The sequence below is a fragment of the Taudactylus pleione genome, unplaced genomic scaffold (genome assembly GCF_031769625.1).
Source record: "Taudactylus pleione unplaced genomic scaffold, aTauple2 ptg000154l, whole genome shotgun sequence".
NCBI classification, from domain to species: domain Eukaryota; kingdom Metazoa; phylum Chordata; class Amphibia; order Anura; family Myobatrachidae; genus Taudactylus; species Taudactylus pleione.
In genome coordinates, this window is record NW_028284556.1 from 30540141 (window position 1) to 30556086 (window position 15946).

Sequence of the window (15946 nt, forward strand, 5' to 3'; positions counted from 1 at the left end):
TATCATGATAAGCACTATTGGAATGTTCATATTTTTTTCTATGTGCATTGTCAATTTTAAATTACTGAATTTGTAGGTATTAAACATTTTTAATGTGTACAGCTATACAGATTGCTCTTGATTTTATAATGGAAATAATTGCATTTTATGTGTTTTCACATAACCATGTTTTCATCGAGGATATATGGCTGTCAGTTATTTTTCCCTAATTGATGACATTCTTTATTGTACATTTCTTGGAAGCTGAAATTAAAAACAATACCAGGAGTGGGGTTCAGACCCACGCGGATATAAATCCATTGTATCTTTTTTCCAATGCCTTAACCACTCAGCCATTCTGGTGCGCTAGCCAAAAAGTTTATCATGATAAGCACTATTGGAATGTTCATGTTTTTTTCAATATGCATTGTCAACGAGTCTTTAATCATTATACAGCTTTGAGTCTAAATGACTACATAGCTCTGAGTTTTGTATATTAGAGTACCTATGTTTTTTCTCATCTATGAAAGTATGTTTGCTATGAACTTCCTGCTGCAGTAGTTAATGTGTTTTTCATGCAAGTACTACTGGAATGTTCATGTTTTTTTCTATGTGGATTGTCAATTTTAAAATTACTGAAATTTTTGGTATCCACCATTTTTTAATGTGTGTAGCTGTAACGATTTTTCTTGCTTTTATGATGGAAATAGTTGCTTACTTTCTTTTTCTGTCCTTTCACATGACAATGTTTTTGTTGAGGATATATGGCTATCAACTTTACATTTCCCTAATTGATGACATTCTTTATTGTACATTTCTTGGAAAGCTGATATTAAAAACCATACCAGAAATGGGGTTCAAACCCACACAGATATAAATCCTGTGGATCTTAAATCTAATGCCTTAACCACTCTGCCATCCTGGAGCGGTAGCCAAAATGTTTTTCATGATAAGCACTTTTGGAATGTTTATATTTTTTTCAATATGCATTGTTAACTTGTCTTCAATCATTATACTTCTATGAGTATAAATTACTACATAGCTTGTTTTTTTGTATATTAGAATACCTATATATCTTCTCCTCTCTAAAAGTATGTTTTGGTATGGGCTTCCTGTTGCAGTAGTTACAGTGTTTTTTTGAGAAGTACTATTGGAATGTTCATGTTTTTTCTATGTGGATCGTCAATTTTTACATTACTGAAATTGTTTGTATTCACCATTTTTTAAAGTGTACAGCTATAAGGATTGCTCTTGATTTTATAATTGACATAATTGCTCTTTCTGTCCCTTCCCATGGCCATGTTTTTTTTGAGGATTTATGGCTGTCAACTTTATATTTCCCTAATTGATGACTTTCATTATTGTACATTTCTTGGAAGCTCAAATTAAAAACCATACCAAAAGTGGGGTTCAATACCACGCGAATATAAATCCATTGGATCTTAAGTCCAACGCCTTAACCACTCAGCCATCCTTTTGCTGTAGCTAAAGTGTTTTTCATAATAAGCCCTTTTGGAATGTTCATGTTTTTTTCAATATACATTGATAACTTGCCTTCATTCATTATACTGCTATGAGTCTAAATTACTACATAGCTTAGATTTTTGTATATTATAATACCTATATTTCTTCTCATCTCTGAAAGTATGTTTGGTATGACCTTCCTGCTGCAGTAGTTAAAGTGTTTTTCATGACAAGTACTGATGGAATGTTCATGTTTTTTTCTATGTGGATTGTCAATTTTTAAATTACTGAAATTGTTGGTATTCACCATTTTTTAAAGTGTACAGCTAAAACGATTGCTCTTGCTTTTATGATGGAAATAGTTACTTTTTCTGTCCTTTCACATTACCCTGTGTTTGTCGAGGATATATGGCTATCAACTATTTTTCCCAAATTGATGACATTCTTTATTGTACTTTTCTTGGAAGCTGAAATTAAAAACCAGGCCAGAAGTCGGGTTTGAACCCATGCGGATATAAATAAACTGGATCTTAAGTCCAACACATTAACAACTCGGCTATCCTGGTGTGGTAACCAATATGTTTTTTTAGGATATGCACTATTGGAATGTTCATATTTTTTCATTGTGCATTGTCAATTTTTAAATTACTGAAATTGTTGATATTGACCATTTATAATGTTTACATCTATAGGGATTGCTCTGGCTTTTATGATGGAAATAGTTACTTTTTCTGTTCTTTCACTTGACCATGTTTTAGTTGAGGATATATGGCTGTCAACTATTTTTCCCTAATTGATGACATTCTTTATTGTACATTTCTTGGAAGCTGAAATTAAAAACCATACCAGAAGTGGTGTTTGAACCCATGCAGATATAAATCCATTGAATCTTAAGTCCAACACCTTAACCACTTCCCCATCCTGGTGCATAACCGAGGAATTTTCATGGTCAGCACTATTGGAATGTTAATGTTTTTTTTCAATATGCATTGTTAACTTGTCTTTAATCATTATACTGCTATGAGTCTAAATAACTACATAGCTCTGATTTTTGTATATTATAATACCTATATTTCTTCTCATCTCTGAAAGTATGTTTGGTATGGCCTTCCTGGTGCAGTAGTTAAAATGTTTTTTATGACAAGTACTATTGGAATTAACATGTTTTTTTATGTGCATTGTCAACTTTTAAATTACTGAAATTGTTGGTATTAACTGTTTTTTAAAAAGTACAGCTATAATGATGGAAATAGCTGCTTTTTCTGCCCATTCACATAACCATGTTTTTGTCGAGGATATATGGCTCTCAACTTTATATTTCCCTAATTGATGACATTCTTTACTGTACATTTCTTGGAAGCTGAAATTAAAAACGATACCTGAAGTGGGGTTTGAACTCAAATGGATATAAATCCATTGGCTCTTAATTCCAATGCCATAACCACTCGGCCATTCTGGTGCGGTTGCTAAAAAGTTTATGATGATAAGTACTACTGAAATGTTCATATTTTTTTCTATGTGCATTGCCAGTTTTAAATTACTGAAATTTTAGGTATTAAACATTTTTAATGTGTACAACTATAACGATTGCTCTTGATTTTATGATGGAAATAGCTGCTTTTTCTGTTCTTTCACATAACCATGTTTTTGTCGAGGATATATGGCTGTCAACTTTATATTTCCCTAATTGATGACATTCTTTATTGTACATTTCTTGGAAGCTGAAATAAAAAAAGCATACCAGAAGTGGGGTTCAAACCCACAAGGACATAATTCCATTGGATTTTAAGTCCAACGCCTTAACCACTCGGCCATCCTGCTGCAGCAGCTAAAGAGTTTATGATGATAAGCACTATTGAAATGTTCATATTTTTTTCTATGTGCATTGTCAGTTTTAAAATACTGAAATTGTAGGTATTAAACATTTTTAATGTGTACAACTATAACGATTGCTCTTGATTTTATAATAGAAATAGTTACTTTCTCTGTAATTTCACACGACTATGTTCTTGTCGAGGATATATGGCTGTCAATTTTATATTTTCCTAATTGATAACATTCTTTATTGTACATTTCTTAGAAGCTGAAATTAAAAACCATACCAGGAGGTTGGAACCCTCACGTATATAAATCCATTGGATCTTACATCCAACGCCTTAACCACTCGGCCATCCTTGTGCAGGAGCCAAAGAGTTTATCATGATAAGCACTATTGAAATGTTCATATTTTTTTCAAGGTGCATTGTCAGTTTTAAATTACTGAAATTGTAGGTATTAAACATTTTTAATGTGTACAACTTTAATGATTGCTCTTGATTTTATGATGGAAATAGTTGCTTTTTCTGCCTTTTCACATAACCATGTTTTTGTCGAGGATATATGGCTGTGAACTTTATATTTCCCTAATTGATGACATTCTTTATTGTACATTTCTTGGAAGCTAAAATTAAAAACCATACCAGGAGAGGGGTTAGATCCCACGTGGATATAAATCCATTGGATTTTAAGTCCAACAGCTTCACCACTCTGCCATCCTGGTGCAGTAGCCAAAGAGTTTATCAAGATAAGCCCTATTGAAATGTTCATCTTTTTTTCAATATGCACTGTTAACTTGTCTTTAATCATTATACAGCTTTGAGTCTAAATAACTACATAGCTCTGATTTTTGTATATTAGAATACCTATATTGCTTCTCATCTCTGAAAGTATGTTTGGTATGAACTTCCTGCTGCAGTAGTTAAAGTGTTTTTCATGACAAGTACTGATGGAATGTTCATGTTTTTTTCTATGTGGATTGTCATTTTTTAAACTACTGAAATTGTTTGTATTCACCATTTACATTGTTTATATTCACCATACCAGAAGTGGGGTTTGAAACCACACGTATATAAATCCATTGGATCTTAATTCCAATGCCTTAACCACTCTGCCATCCTGGAGCGGTAGCCAAAGATTTTATGATGATAAGCACTATTGAAATGTTCATATTTATTTCTATGTGCATTGTCAATTTTACCTTACTGAAATTGTAGGTATTAAACATTTTAATATGTTCAGCTATAACAAATGCTTTTGATTTTAAGATGAAAAGAGCTGCTTTTTCTGCCCTTTCACATAGCCATGTTTTTATTGAGGCTATATGGCTGTCTTTTATTTATCCGTAATTGATGACATTCTTTATTGTACAATTCTTGGAAGCTGAAATAAAAAACTATACCAGAAGTGGGGTTCGAACCCACGAGGATATAAATCCATTGGATCTTAAGTCCAATGCATTAACCACTCGTCCATCCTGGTGCGGTAGTCAAAGAGTTTGTGATGATAAGCACTCTTGAAATGTTCATATTTTTTTCTAGGTGCATTGTCAATTTTAAATGACTGGAATTGTAGGTATTAAATATTTTTAATGTGAGCAGCTATAATGATTGCTCTTCATTTTGTGATGGAAATAGTTGCTTTTTCTGTCCTTTCACATGACCATGTTTTTGATGAGGACATATGGCTGTCAACTTTATTTTTCCCTAATTGATGACATTCTCTATTTTACATTTCTTGGAAGCTGAAACAAAAAACCATACCAGAAGTGGCATTCGAACCCACATGGATATAAATACTTTAGATCTTCATTCCAATGCATTAACCACTCATCCATCCTGGTGCGGTAGCCAAAGAGTTTATCATGATAAGCACTATTGGAATGTTCATATTTTTTTCTATGTGCATTGTCAATTTTAAATTACTGAATTTGTAGGTATTAAACATTTTTAATGTGTACAGCTATACAGATTGCTCTTGATTTTATAATGGAAATAATTGCATTTTATGTGTTTTCACATAACCATGTTTTCATCGAGGATATATGGCTGTCAGTTATTTTTCCCTAATTGATGACATTCTTTATTGTACATTTCTTGGAAGCTGAAATTAAAAACAATACCAGGAGTGGGGTTCAGACCCACGCGGATATAAATCCATTGTATCTTTTTTCCAATGCCTTAACCACTCAGCCATTCTGGTGCGCTAGCCAAAAAGTTTATCATGATAAGCACTATTGGAATGTTCATGTTTTTTTCAATATGCATTGTCAACGAGTCTTTAATCATTATACAGCTTTGAGTCTAAATGACTACATAGCTCTGAGTTTTGTATATTAGAGTACCTATGTTTTTTCTCATCTATGAAAGTATGTTTGCTATGAACTTCCTGCTGCGGTAGTTAATGTGTTTTTCATGCAAGTACTACTGGAATGTTCATGTTTTTTTCTATGTGGATTGTCAATTTTAAAATTACTGAAATTTTTGGTATCCACCATTTTTTAATGTGTGTAGCTGTAATGATTTTTCTTGCTTTTATGATGGAAATAGTTGCTTACTTTCTTTTTCTGTCCTTTCACATGACAATGTTTTTGTTGAGGATATATGGCTATCAACTTTACATTTCCCTAATTGATGACATTCTTTATTGTACATTTCTTGGAAAGCTGATATTAAAAACCATACCAGAAATGGGGTTCAAACCCACACAGATATAAATCCTGTGGATCTTAAATCTAATGCCTTAACCACTCTGCCATCCTGGAGCGGTAGCCAAAATGTTTTTCATGATAAGCACTTTTGGAATGTTTATATTTTTTTCAATATGCATTGTTAACTTGTCTTCAATCATTATACTTCTATGAGTATAAATTACTACATAGCTTGTTTTTTTGTATATTAGAATACCTATATATCTTCTCCACTCTAAAAGTATGTTTTGGTATGGGCTTCCTGTTGCAGTAGTTACAGTGTTTTTTTGAGAAGTACTATTGGAATGTTCATGTTTTTTCTATGTGGATCGTCAATTTTTACATTACTGAAATTGTTTGTATTCACCATTTTTTAAAGTGTACAGCTATAAGGATTGCTCTTGATTTTATAATTGACATAATTGCTCTTTCTGTCCCTTCCCATGGCCATGTTTTTTTTGAGGATTTATGGCTGTCAACTTTATATTTCCCTAATTGATGACTTTCTTTATTGTACATTTCTTGGAAGCTCAAATTAAAAACCATACCAAAAGTGGGGTTCAATACCACGCGAATATAAATCCATTGGATCTTAAGTCCAACGCCTTAACCACTCAGCCATCCTTTTGCTGTAGCTAAAGTGTTTTTCATAATAAGCCCTTTTGGAATGTTCATGTTTTTTTCAATATACATTGATAACTTGCCTTCATTCATTATACTGCTATGAGTCTAAATTACTACATAGCTTAGATTTTTGTATATTATAATACCTATATTTCTTCTCATCTCTGAAAGTATGTTTGGTATGACCTTCCTGCTGCAGTAGTTAAAGTGTTTTTCATGACAAGTACTGATGGAATGTTCATGTTTTTTTCTATGTGGATTGTCAATTTTTAAATTACTGAAATTGTTGGTATTCACCATTTTTTAAAGTGTACAGCTAAAACGATTGCTCTTGCTTTTATGATGGAAATAGTTACTTTTTCTGTCCTTTCACATTACCCTGTGTTTGTCGAGGATATATGGCTATCAACTATTTTTCCCAAATTGATGACATTCTTTATTGTACTTTTCTTGGAAGCTGAAATTAAAAAACCATATGAGAAGTGGGATTAGAAACCATGTGCATAGAAATCCAATGGATGTAAAGTCCAATACCTTAACCATTTGCCCATTTTGCTGCGGTAACCAAAGAGTTTTTCTAGATAAGCACTATTGGAATGTTCATGTTATTTACAATATGCTCTGTTAACTTGTCTTTAATCATTATACTGCTATGAGTCTAAATTACTACATAGCTCTCATTTTTGTATATTATAAAACCTTTATTTCTCATCTCTGAAAGTATGTTTGGTATGGCCTTCCTGGTGCAGTTAAAGTGTTTTTCATGACAAGTACTAGTGGAATTTTTTTTTTTTTCTATGTTGATTGTCAATTTTGAAATTACTGAAATTGTTGGTATTCACCATTTTTTAAAGTGTACAGCTATAATGATTGCTCTTGCTTTTATGATGGAAATATTTGTTTACTTTCTATTTCTTTCCTTTCACATGACCATGTTTTTGTTGACTATATACGGCTGTCAACTTTACTTTTCCCTAATTGATGACATTCTTTTTTGTACATTTCTTGGAAGCTGAAATTAAAAACCAGGCCAGAAGTCGGGTTTGAACCCATGCGGATATAAATAAACTGGATCTTAAGTCCAACACATTAACAACTCGGCTATCCTGGTGTGGTAACCAATATGTTTTTTTAGGATATGCACTATTGGAATGTTCATATTTTTTCATTGTGCATTTTTTCATTGTGCCATTCTGGTGCGGTTGCTAAAAAGTTTATGATGATAAGTACTACTGAAATGTTCATATTTTTTTCTATGTGCATTGCCAGTTTTAAATTACTGAAATTTTAGGTATTAAACATTTTTAATGTGTACAACTATAACGATTGCTCTTGATTTTATGATGGAAATAGCTGCTTTTTCTGTTCTTTCACATAACCATGTTTTTGTCGAGGATATATGGCTGTCAACTTTATATTTCCCTAATTGATGACATTCTTTATTGTACATTTCTTGGAAGCTGAAATAAAAAAATATACCAGAAGTGGGGTTCGAACCCACAAGGATATAATTCCGTTGGATCTCAAATCCAATGCCTTAACCACTCAGCCATCGAGTTTATGATGATAAGCACTATTGAAATGTTCATATTTTTTTCTATGTGCATTGTCAGTTTTAAAATACTGAAATTGTAGGTATTAAACATTTTTAATGTGTACAACTATAACGATTGCTCTTGATTTTATAATAGAAATAGTTACTTTCTCTGTAATTTCACACGACTATGTTCTTGTCGAGGATATATGGCTGTCAATTTTATATTTTCCTAATTGATAACATTCTTTATTGTACATTTCTTAGAAGCTGAAATTAAAAACCATACCAGGAGGTTGGAACCCTCACGTATATAAATCCATTGGATCTTACATCCAACGCCTTAACCACTCGGCCATCCTTGTGCAGGAGCCAAAGAGTTTATCATGATAAGCACTATTGAAATGTTCATATTTTTTTCAAGGTGCATTGTCAGTTTTAAATTACTGAAATTGTAGGTATTAAACATTTTTAATGTGTACAACTTTAATGATTGCTCTTGATTTTATGATGGAAATAGTTGCTTTTTCTGCCTTTTCACATAACCATGTTTTTGTCGAGGATATATGGCTGCGAACTTTATATTTCCCTAATTGATGACATTCTTTATTGTACATTTCTTGGAAGCTGAAATAAAAAAACTATACCAGAAGTGGGGTTCGACCCCACGAGGATATAAATCCATTGGATATTAAGTCCAATGCCTTAACCACTCGGCCATACTGGTGCGGTAGCCAAAGAGTTTATGATGATAAGCGCTATTGAAATGTTCATATTTTTTTCTATGTGACTTGTCAATTTTAAATTACTGAAATTGTAGGTATTAAACATTTTTAATGTGTACAACTATAATGATTGCCCTTGATTTTATGATGGAAATAGCTGCTTTTTCTCTCCTTTCACATAACCATGTTTTTATCGAGGATGTATGGCTATCAGTTATATTTCCCTAATTGATGACATTCTTTATTGTACATTTCTTGGAAGCTAAAATTAAAAACCATACCAGGAGAGGGGTTAGATCCCACGTGGATATAAATCCATTGGATTTTAAGTCCAACAGCTTCACCACTCTGCCATCCTGGTGCAGTAGCCAAAGAGTTTATCAAGATAAGCCCTATTGAAATGTTCATCTTTTTTTCAATATGCACTGTTAACTTGTCTTTAATCATTATACAGCTTTGAGTCTAAATAACTACATAGCTCTGATTTTTGTATATTAGAATACCTATATTGCTTCTCATCTCTGAAAGTATGTTTGGTATGAACTTCCTGCTGCAGTAGTGAAAGTGTTTTTCATGACAAGTACTGATGGAATGTTCATGTTTTTTTCTATGTGGATTGTCATTTTTTAAACTACTGAAATTGTTTGTATTCACCATTTACATTGTTTATATTCACCATACCAGAAGTGGGGTTTGAAACCACACGTATATAAATCCATTGGATCTTAATTCCAATGCCTTAACCACTCTGCCATCCTGGAGCGGTAGCCAAAGATTTTATGATGATAAGCACTATTGAAATGTTCATATTTATTTCTATGTGCATTGTCAATTTTACCTTACTGAAATTGTAGGTATTAAACATTTTAATATGTTCAGCTTTAACAAATGCTTTTGATTTTAAGATGAAAAGAGCTGCTTTTTCTGCCCTTTCACATAGCCATGTTTTTATTGAGGCTATATGGCTGTCTTTTATTTATCCGTAATTGATGACATTCTTTATTGTACAATTCTTGGAAGCTGAAATAAAAAACTATACCAGAAGTGGGGTTCGAACCCACGAGGATATAAATCCATTGGATCTTAAGTCCAATGCATTAACCACTCGTCCATCCTGGTGCGGTAGTCGAAGAGTTTGTGATGATAAGCACTCTTGAAATGTTCATATTTTTTTCTAGGTGCATTGTCAATTTTAAATGACTGGAATTGTAGGTATTAAATATTTTTAATGTGAGCAGCTATAATGATTGCTCTTCATTTTGTGATGGAAATAGTTGCTTTTTCTGTCCTTTCACATGTCCATGTTTTTGATGAGGGCATATGGCTGTCAACTTTATTTTTCCCTAATTGATGACATTCTCTATTTTACATTTCTTGGAAGCTGAAACAAAAAACCATACCAGGAGTGGGGTTCGAGCCCACATGGATATAAATACTTTAGATCTTCATTCCAATGCATTAACCACTCATCCATCCTGGTGCGGTAGCCAAAGAGTTTATCATGATAAGCACTATTGGAATGTTCATATTTTTTTCTATGTGCATTGTCAATTTTAAATTACTGAATTTGTAGGTATTAAACATTTTTAATGTGTACAGCTATACAGATTGCTCTTGATTTTATAATGGAAATAATTGCATTTTATGTGTTTTCACATAACCATGTTTTCATCGAGGATATATGGCTGTCAGTTATTTTTCCCTAATTGATGACATTCTTTATTGTACATTTCTTGGAAGCTGAAATTAAAAACAATACCAGGAGTGGGGTTCAGACCCACGCGGATATAAATACATTGTATCTTTTTTCCAATGCCTTAACCACTCGGCCATTCTGGTGCGCTAGCCAAAAAGTTTATCATGATAAGCACTATTGGAATGTTCATGTTTTTTTCAATATGCATTGTCAACGAGTCTTTAATCATTATACAGCTTTGAGTCTAAATGACTACATAGCTCTGAGTTTTGTATATTAGAGTACCTATGTTTTTTCTCATCTATGAAAGTATGTTTGCTATGAACTTCCTGCTGCAGTAGTTAATGTGTTTTTCATGCAAGTACTACTGGAATGTTCATGTTTTTTTCTATGTGGATTGTCAATTTTAAAATTACTGAAATTTTTGGTATCCACCATGTTTTAATGTGTGTAGCTGTAACGATTTTTCTTGCTTTTATGATGGAAATAGTTGCTTACTTTCTTTTTCTGTCCTTTCACATGACAATGTTTTTGTTGAGGATATATGGCTATCAACTTTACATTTCCCTAATTGATGACATTCTTTATTGTACATTTCTTGGAAAGCTGATATTAAAAACCATACCAGAAATGGGGTTCAAACCCACACAGATATAAATCCTGTGGATCTTAAATCTAATGCCTTAACCACTCTGCCATCCTGGAGCGGTAGCCAAAATGTTTTTCATGATAAGCACTTTTGGAATGTTTATATTTTTTTCAATATGCATTGTTAACTTGTCTTCAATCATTATACTTCTATGAGTATAAATTACTACATAGCTTGTTTTTTTGTATATTAGAATACCTATATATCTTCTCCTCTCTAAAAGTATGTTTTGGTATGGGCTTCCTGTTGCAGTATTTACAGTGTTTTTTGAGAAGTACTATTGGAATGTTCATGTTTTTTCTATGTGGATCGTCAATTTTTACATTACTGAAATTGTTTGTATTCACCATTTTTTAAAGTGTACAGCTATAAGGATTGCTCTTGATTTTATAATTGACATAATTGCTCTTTCTGTCCCTTCCCATGGCCATGTTTTTTTTGAGGATTTATGGCTGTCAACTTTATATTTCCCTAATTGATGACTTTCTTTATTGTACATTTCTTGGAAGCTCAAATTAAAAACCATACCAAAAGTGGGGTTCAATACCACGCGAATATAAATCCATTGGATCTTAAGTCCAACGCCTTAACCACTCAGCCATCCTTTTGCTGTAGCTAAAGTGTTTTTCATAATAAGCCCTTTTGGAATGTTCATGTTTTTTTCAATATACATTGATAACTTGCCTTCATTCATTATACTGCTATGAGTCTAAATTACTACATAGCTTAGATTTTTGTATATTATAATACCTATATTTCTTCTCATCTCTGAAAGTATGTTTGGTATGACCTTCCTGCTGCAGTAGTTAAAGTGTTTTTCATGACAAGTACTGATGGAATGTTCATGTTTTTTTCTATGTGGATTGTCAATTTTTAAATTACTGAAATTGTTGGTATTCACCATTTTTTAAAGTGTACAGCTAAAACGATTGCTCTTGCTTTTATGATGGAAATAGTTACTTTTTCTGTCCTTTCACATTACCCTGTGTTTGTCGAGGATATATGGCTATCAACTATTTTTCCCAAATTGATGACATTCTTTATTGTACTTTTCTTGGAAGCTGAAATTAAAAAACCATATGAGAAGTGGGATTAGAAACCATGTGCATAGAAATCCAATGGATCTAAAGTCCAATACCTTAACCATTTGCCCATTTTGCTGCGGTAACCAAAGAGTTTTTCTAGATAAGCACTATTGGAATGTTCATGTTATTTACAATATGCTCTGTTAACTTGTCTTTAATCATTATACTGCTATGAGTCTAAATTACTACATAGCTCTCATTTTTGTATATTATAAAACCTTTATTTCTCATCTCTGAAAGTATGTTTGGTATGGCCTTCCTGGTGCAGTTAAAGTGTTTTTCATGACAAGTACAAGTGGAATTTTTTTTTTTTTCTATGTTGATTGTCAATTTTGAAATTACTGAAATTGTTGGTATTCACCATTTTTTAAAGTGTACAGCTATAATGATTGCTCTTGCTTTTATGATGGAAATATTTGTTTACTTTCTATTTCTTTCCTTTCACATGACCATGTTTTTGTTGACTATATACGGCTGTCAACTTTACTTTTCCCTAATTGATGACATTCTTTTTTGTACATTTCTTGGAAGCTGAAATTAAAAACCAGGCCAGAAGTCGGGTTTGAACCCATGCGGATATAAATAAACTGGATCTTAAGTCCAACACATTAACAACTCGGCTATCCTGGTGTGGTAACCAATATGTTTTTTTAGGATATGCACTATTGGAATGTTCATATTTTTTCATTGTGCATTGTCAATTTTTAAATTACTGAAATTGTTGATATTGACCATTTATAATGTGTACATCTATAGGGATTGCTCTGGCTTTTATGATGGAAATAGTTACTTTTTCTGTTCTTTCACTTGACCATGTTTTAGTTGAGGATATATGGCTGTCAACTATTTTTCCCTAATTGATGACATTCTTTATTGTACATTTCTTGGAAGCTGAAATTAAAAACCATACCAGAAGTGGTGTTTGAACCCATGCAGATATAAATCCATTGAATCTTAAGTCCAACACCTTAACCACTTCCCCATCCTGGTGCATAACCGAGGAATTTTCATGGTCAGCACTATTGGAATGTTAATGTTTTTTTTCAATATGCATTGTTAACTTGTCTTTAATCATTATACTGCTATGAGTCTAAATAACTACATAGCTCTGATTTTTGTATATTATAATACCTATATTTCTTCTCATCTCTGAAAGTATGTTTGGTATGGCCTTCCTGGTGCAGTAGTTAAAATGTTTTTTATGACAAGTACTATTGGAATTAACATGTTTTTTTATGTGCATTGTCAACTTTTAAATTACTGAAATTGTTGGTATTAACTGTTTTTTAAAAAGTACAGCTATAATGATGGAAATAGCTGCTTTTTCTGCCCATTCACATAACCATGTTTTTGTCGAGGATATATGGCTCTCAACTTTATATTTCCCTAATTGATGACATTCTTTACTGTACATTTCTTGGAAGCTGAAATTAAAAACGATACCTGAAGTGGGGTTTGAACTCAAATGGATATAAATCCATTGGCTCTTAATTCCAATGCCATAACCACTCGGCCATTCTGGTGCGGTTGCTAAAAAGTTTATGATGATAAGTACTACTGAAATGTTCATATTTTTTTCTATGTGCATTGCCAGTTTTAAATTACTGAAATTTTAGGTATTAAACATTTTTAATGTGTACAACTATAACGATTGCTCTTGATTTTATGATGGAAATAGCTGCTTTTTCTGTTCTTTCACATAACCATGTTTTTGTCGAGGATATATGGCTGTCAACTTTATATTTCCCTAATTGATGACATTCTTTATTGTACATTTCTTGGAAGCTGAAATAAAAAAGCATACCAGAAGTGGGGTTCAAACCCACAAGGACATAATTCCATTGGATTTTAAGTCCAACGCCTTAACCACTCGGCCATCCTGCTGCAGCAGCTAAAGAGTTTATGATGATAAGCACTATTGAAATGTTCATATTTTTTTCTATGTGCATTGTCAGTTTTAAAATACTGAAATTGTAGGTATTAAACATTTTTAATGTGTACAACTATAACGATTGCTCTTGATTTTATAATAGAAATAGTTACTTTCTCTGTAATTTCACACGACTATGTTCTTGTCGAGGATATATGGCTGTCAATTTTATATTTTCCTAATTGATAACATTCTTTATTGTACATTTCTTAGAAGCTGAAATTAAAAACCATACCAGGAGGTTGGAACCCTCACGTATATAAATCCATTGGATCTTACATCCAACGCCTTAACCACTCGGCCATCCTTGTGCAGGAGCCAAAGAGTTTATCATGATAAGCACTATTGAAATGTTCATATTTTTTTCAAGGTGCATTGTCAGTTTTAAATTACTGAAATTGTAGGTATTAAACATTTTTAATGTGTACAACTTTAATGATTGCTCTTGATTTTATGATGGAAATAGTTGCTTTTTCTGCCTTTTCACATAACCATGTTTTTGTCGAGGATATATGGCTGTGAACTTTATATTTCCCTAATTGATGACATTCTTTATTGTACATTTCTTAGAAGATGAAATAAAAAAGCATACCAGAAGTGGGGTTCAAACCCACAAGTACATAATTCCATTGGATTTTAAGTCCAACGCCTTAACCACTCGGCCATCCTGCTGCAGCAGCTAAAGAGTTTATGATGATAAGCACTATTGAAATGTTCATATTTTTTTCTATGTGCATTGTCAGTTTTAAAATACTGAAATTGTAGGTATTAAACATTTTTAATGTGTACAACTATAACGATTGCTCTTGATTTTATAATAGAAATAGTTACTTTCTCTGTAATTTCACACGACTATGTTCTTGTCGAGGATATATGGCTGTCAATTTTATATTTTCCTAATTGATAACATTCTTTATTGTACATTTCTTAGAAGCTGAAATTAAAAACCATACCAGGAGGTTGGAACCCTCACGTATATAAATCCATTGGATCTTACATCCAACGCCTTAACCACTCGGCCATCCTTGTGCAGGAGCCAAAGAGTTTATCATGATAAGCACTATTGAAATGTTCATATTTTTTTCAAGGTGCATTGTCAGTTTTAAATTACTGAAATTGTAGGTATTAAACATTTTTAATGTGTACAACTTTAATGATTGCTCTTGATTTTATGATGGAAATAGTTGCTTTTTCTGCCTTTTCACATAACCATGTTTTTGTCGAGGATATATTGCTGTGAACTTTATATTTCTCTAATTGATGACATTCTTTATTGTACATTTCTTGGAAGCTGAAATAAAAAAACTATACCAGAAGTGGGGTTCGACCCCACGAGGATATAAATCCATTGGATATTAAGTCCAACGCCTTAACCACTCGGCCATACTGGTGCGGTAGCCAAAGAGTTTATGATGATAAGCGCTATTGAAATGTTCATATTTTTTTCTATGTGACTTGTCAATTTTAAATTACTGAAATTGTAGGTATTAAACATTTTTAATGTGTACAACTATAATGATTGCCCTTGATTTTATGATGGAAATAGCTGCTTTTTCTCTCCTTTCACATAACCATGTTTTTATTGAGGATGTATGGCTATCAGTTATATTTCCCTAATTGATGACATTCTTTATTGTACATTTCTTGGAAGCTAAAATTAAAAACCATACCAGGAGAGGGGTTAGATCCCACGTGGATATAAATCCATTGGATTTTAAGTCCAACAGCTTCACCACTCTGCCATCCTGGTGCAGTA

At 32.5% G+C, this 15946-nt stretch overlaps 7 non-coding genes across 7 annotated transcripts; all 7 read right to left on the bottom strand.

The window, feature by feature from the left end:
- Positions 1-3181: 3181 nt before the first annotated feature.
- TRNAL-UAA (transfer RNA leucine (anticodon UAA)) lies at positions 3182-3264 on the bottom strand. Its single transcript has one exon. It is a non-coding gene; the product is annotated as a tRNA-Leu (tRNA).
- Positions 3265-4657: 1393 nt separating this feature from the next.
- TRNAL-UAA (transfer RNA leucine (anticodon UAA)) lies at positions 4658-4740 on the bottom strand. The gene has a single exon. It is a non-coding gene; the product is annotated as a tRNA-Leu (tRNA).
- Positions 4741-8749: 4009 nt separating this feature from the next.
- On the bottom strand, positions 8750-8832 carry TRNAL-UAA (transfer RNA leucine (anticodon UAA)). Its single transcript has one exon. It is a non-coding gene; the product is annotated as a tRNA-Leu (tRNA).
- A 1034-nt stretch (positions 8833-9866) lies between these two features.
- Positions 9867-9949, bottom strand: TRNAL-UAA (transfer RNA leucine (anticodon UAA)). The gene has a single exon. It is a non-coding gene; the product is annotated as a tRNA-Leu (tRNA).
- A 4112-nt stretch (positions 9950-14061) lies between these two features.
- On the bottom strand, positions 14062-14144 carry TRNAL-UAA (transfer RNA leucine (anticodon UAA)). The gene has a single exon. It is a non-coding gene; the product is annotated as a tRNA-Leu (tRNA).
- Positions 14145-14779: 635 nt separating this feature from the next.
- TRNAL-UAA (transfer RNA leucine (anticodon UAA)) lies at positions 14780-14862 on the bottom strand. The gene has a single exon. It is a non-coding gene; the product is annotated as a tRNA-Leu (tRNA).
- Positions 14863-15498: 636 nt separating this feature from the next.
- TRNAL-UAA (transfer RNA leucine (anticodon UAA)) lies at positions 15499-15581 on the bottom strand. Its single transcript has one exon. It is a non-coding gene; the product is annotated as a tRNA-Leu (tRNA).
- Between the last annotated feature and the right edge of the window lie 365 nt (positions 15582-15946).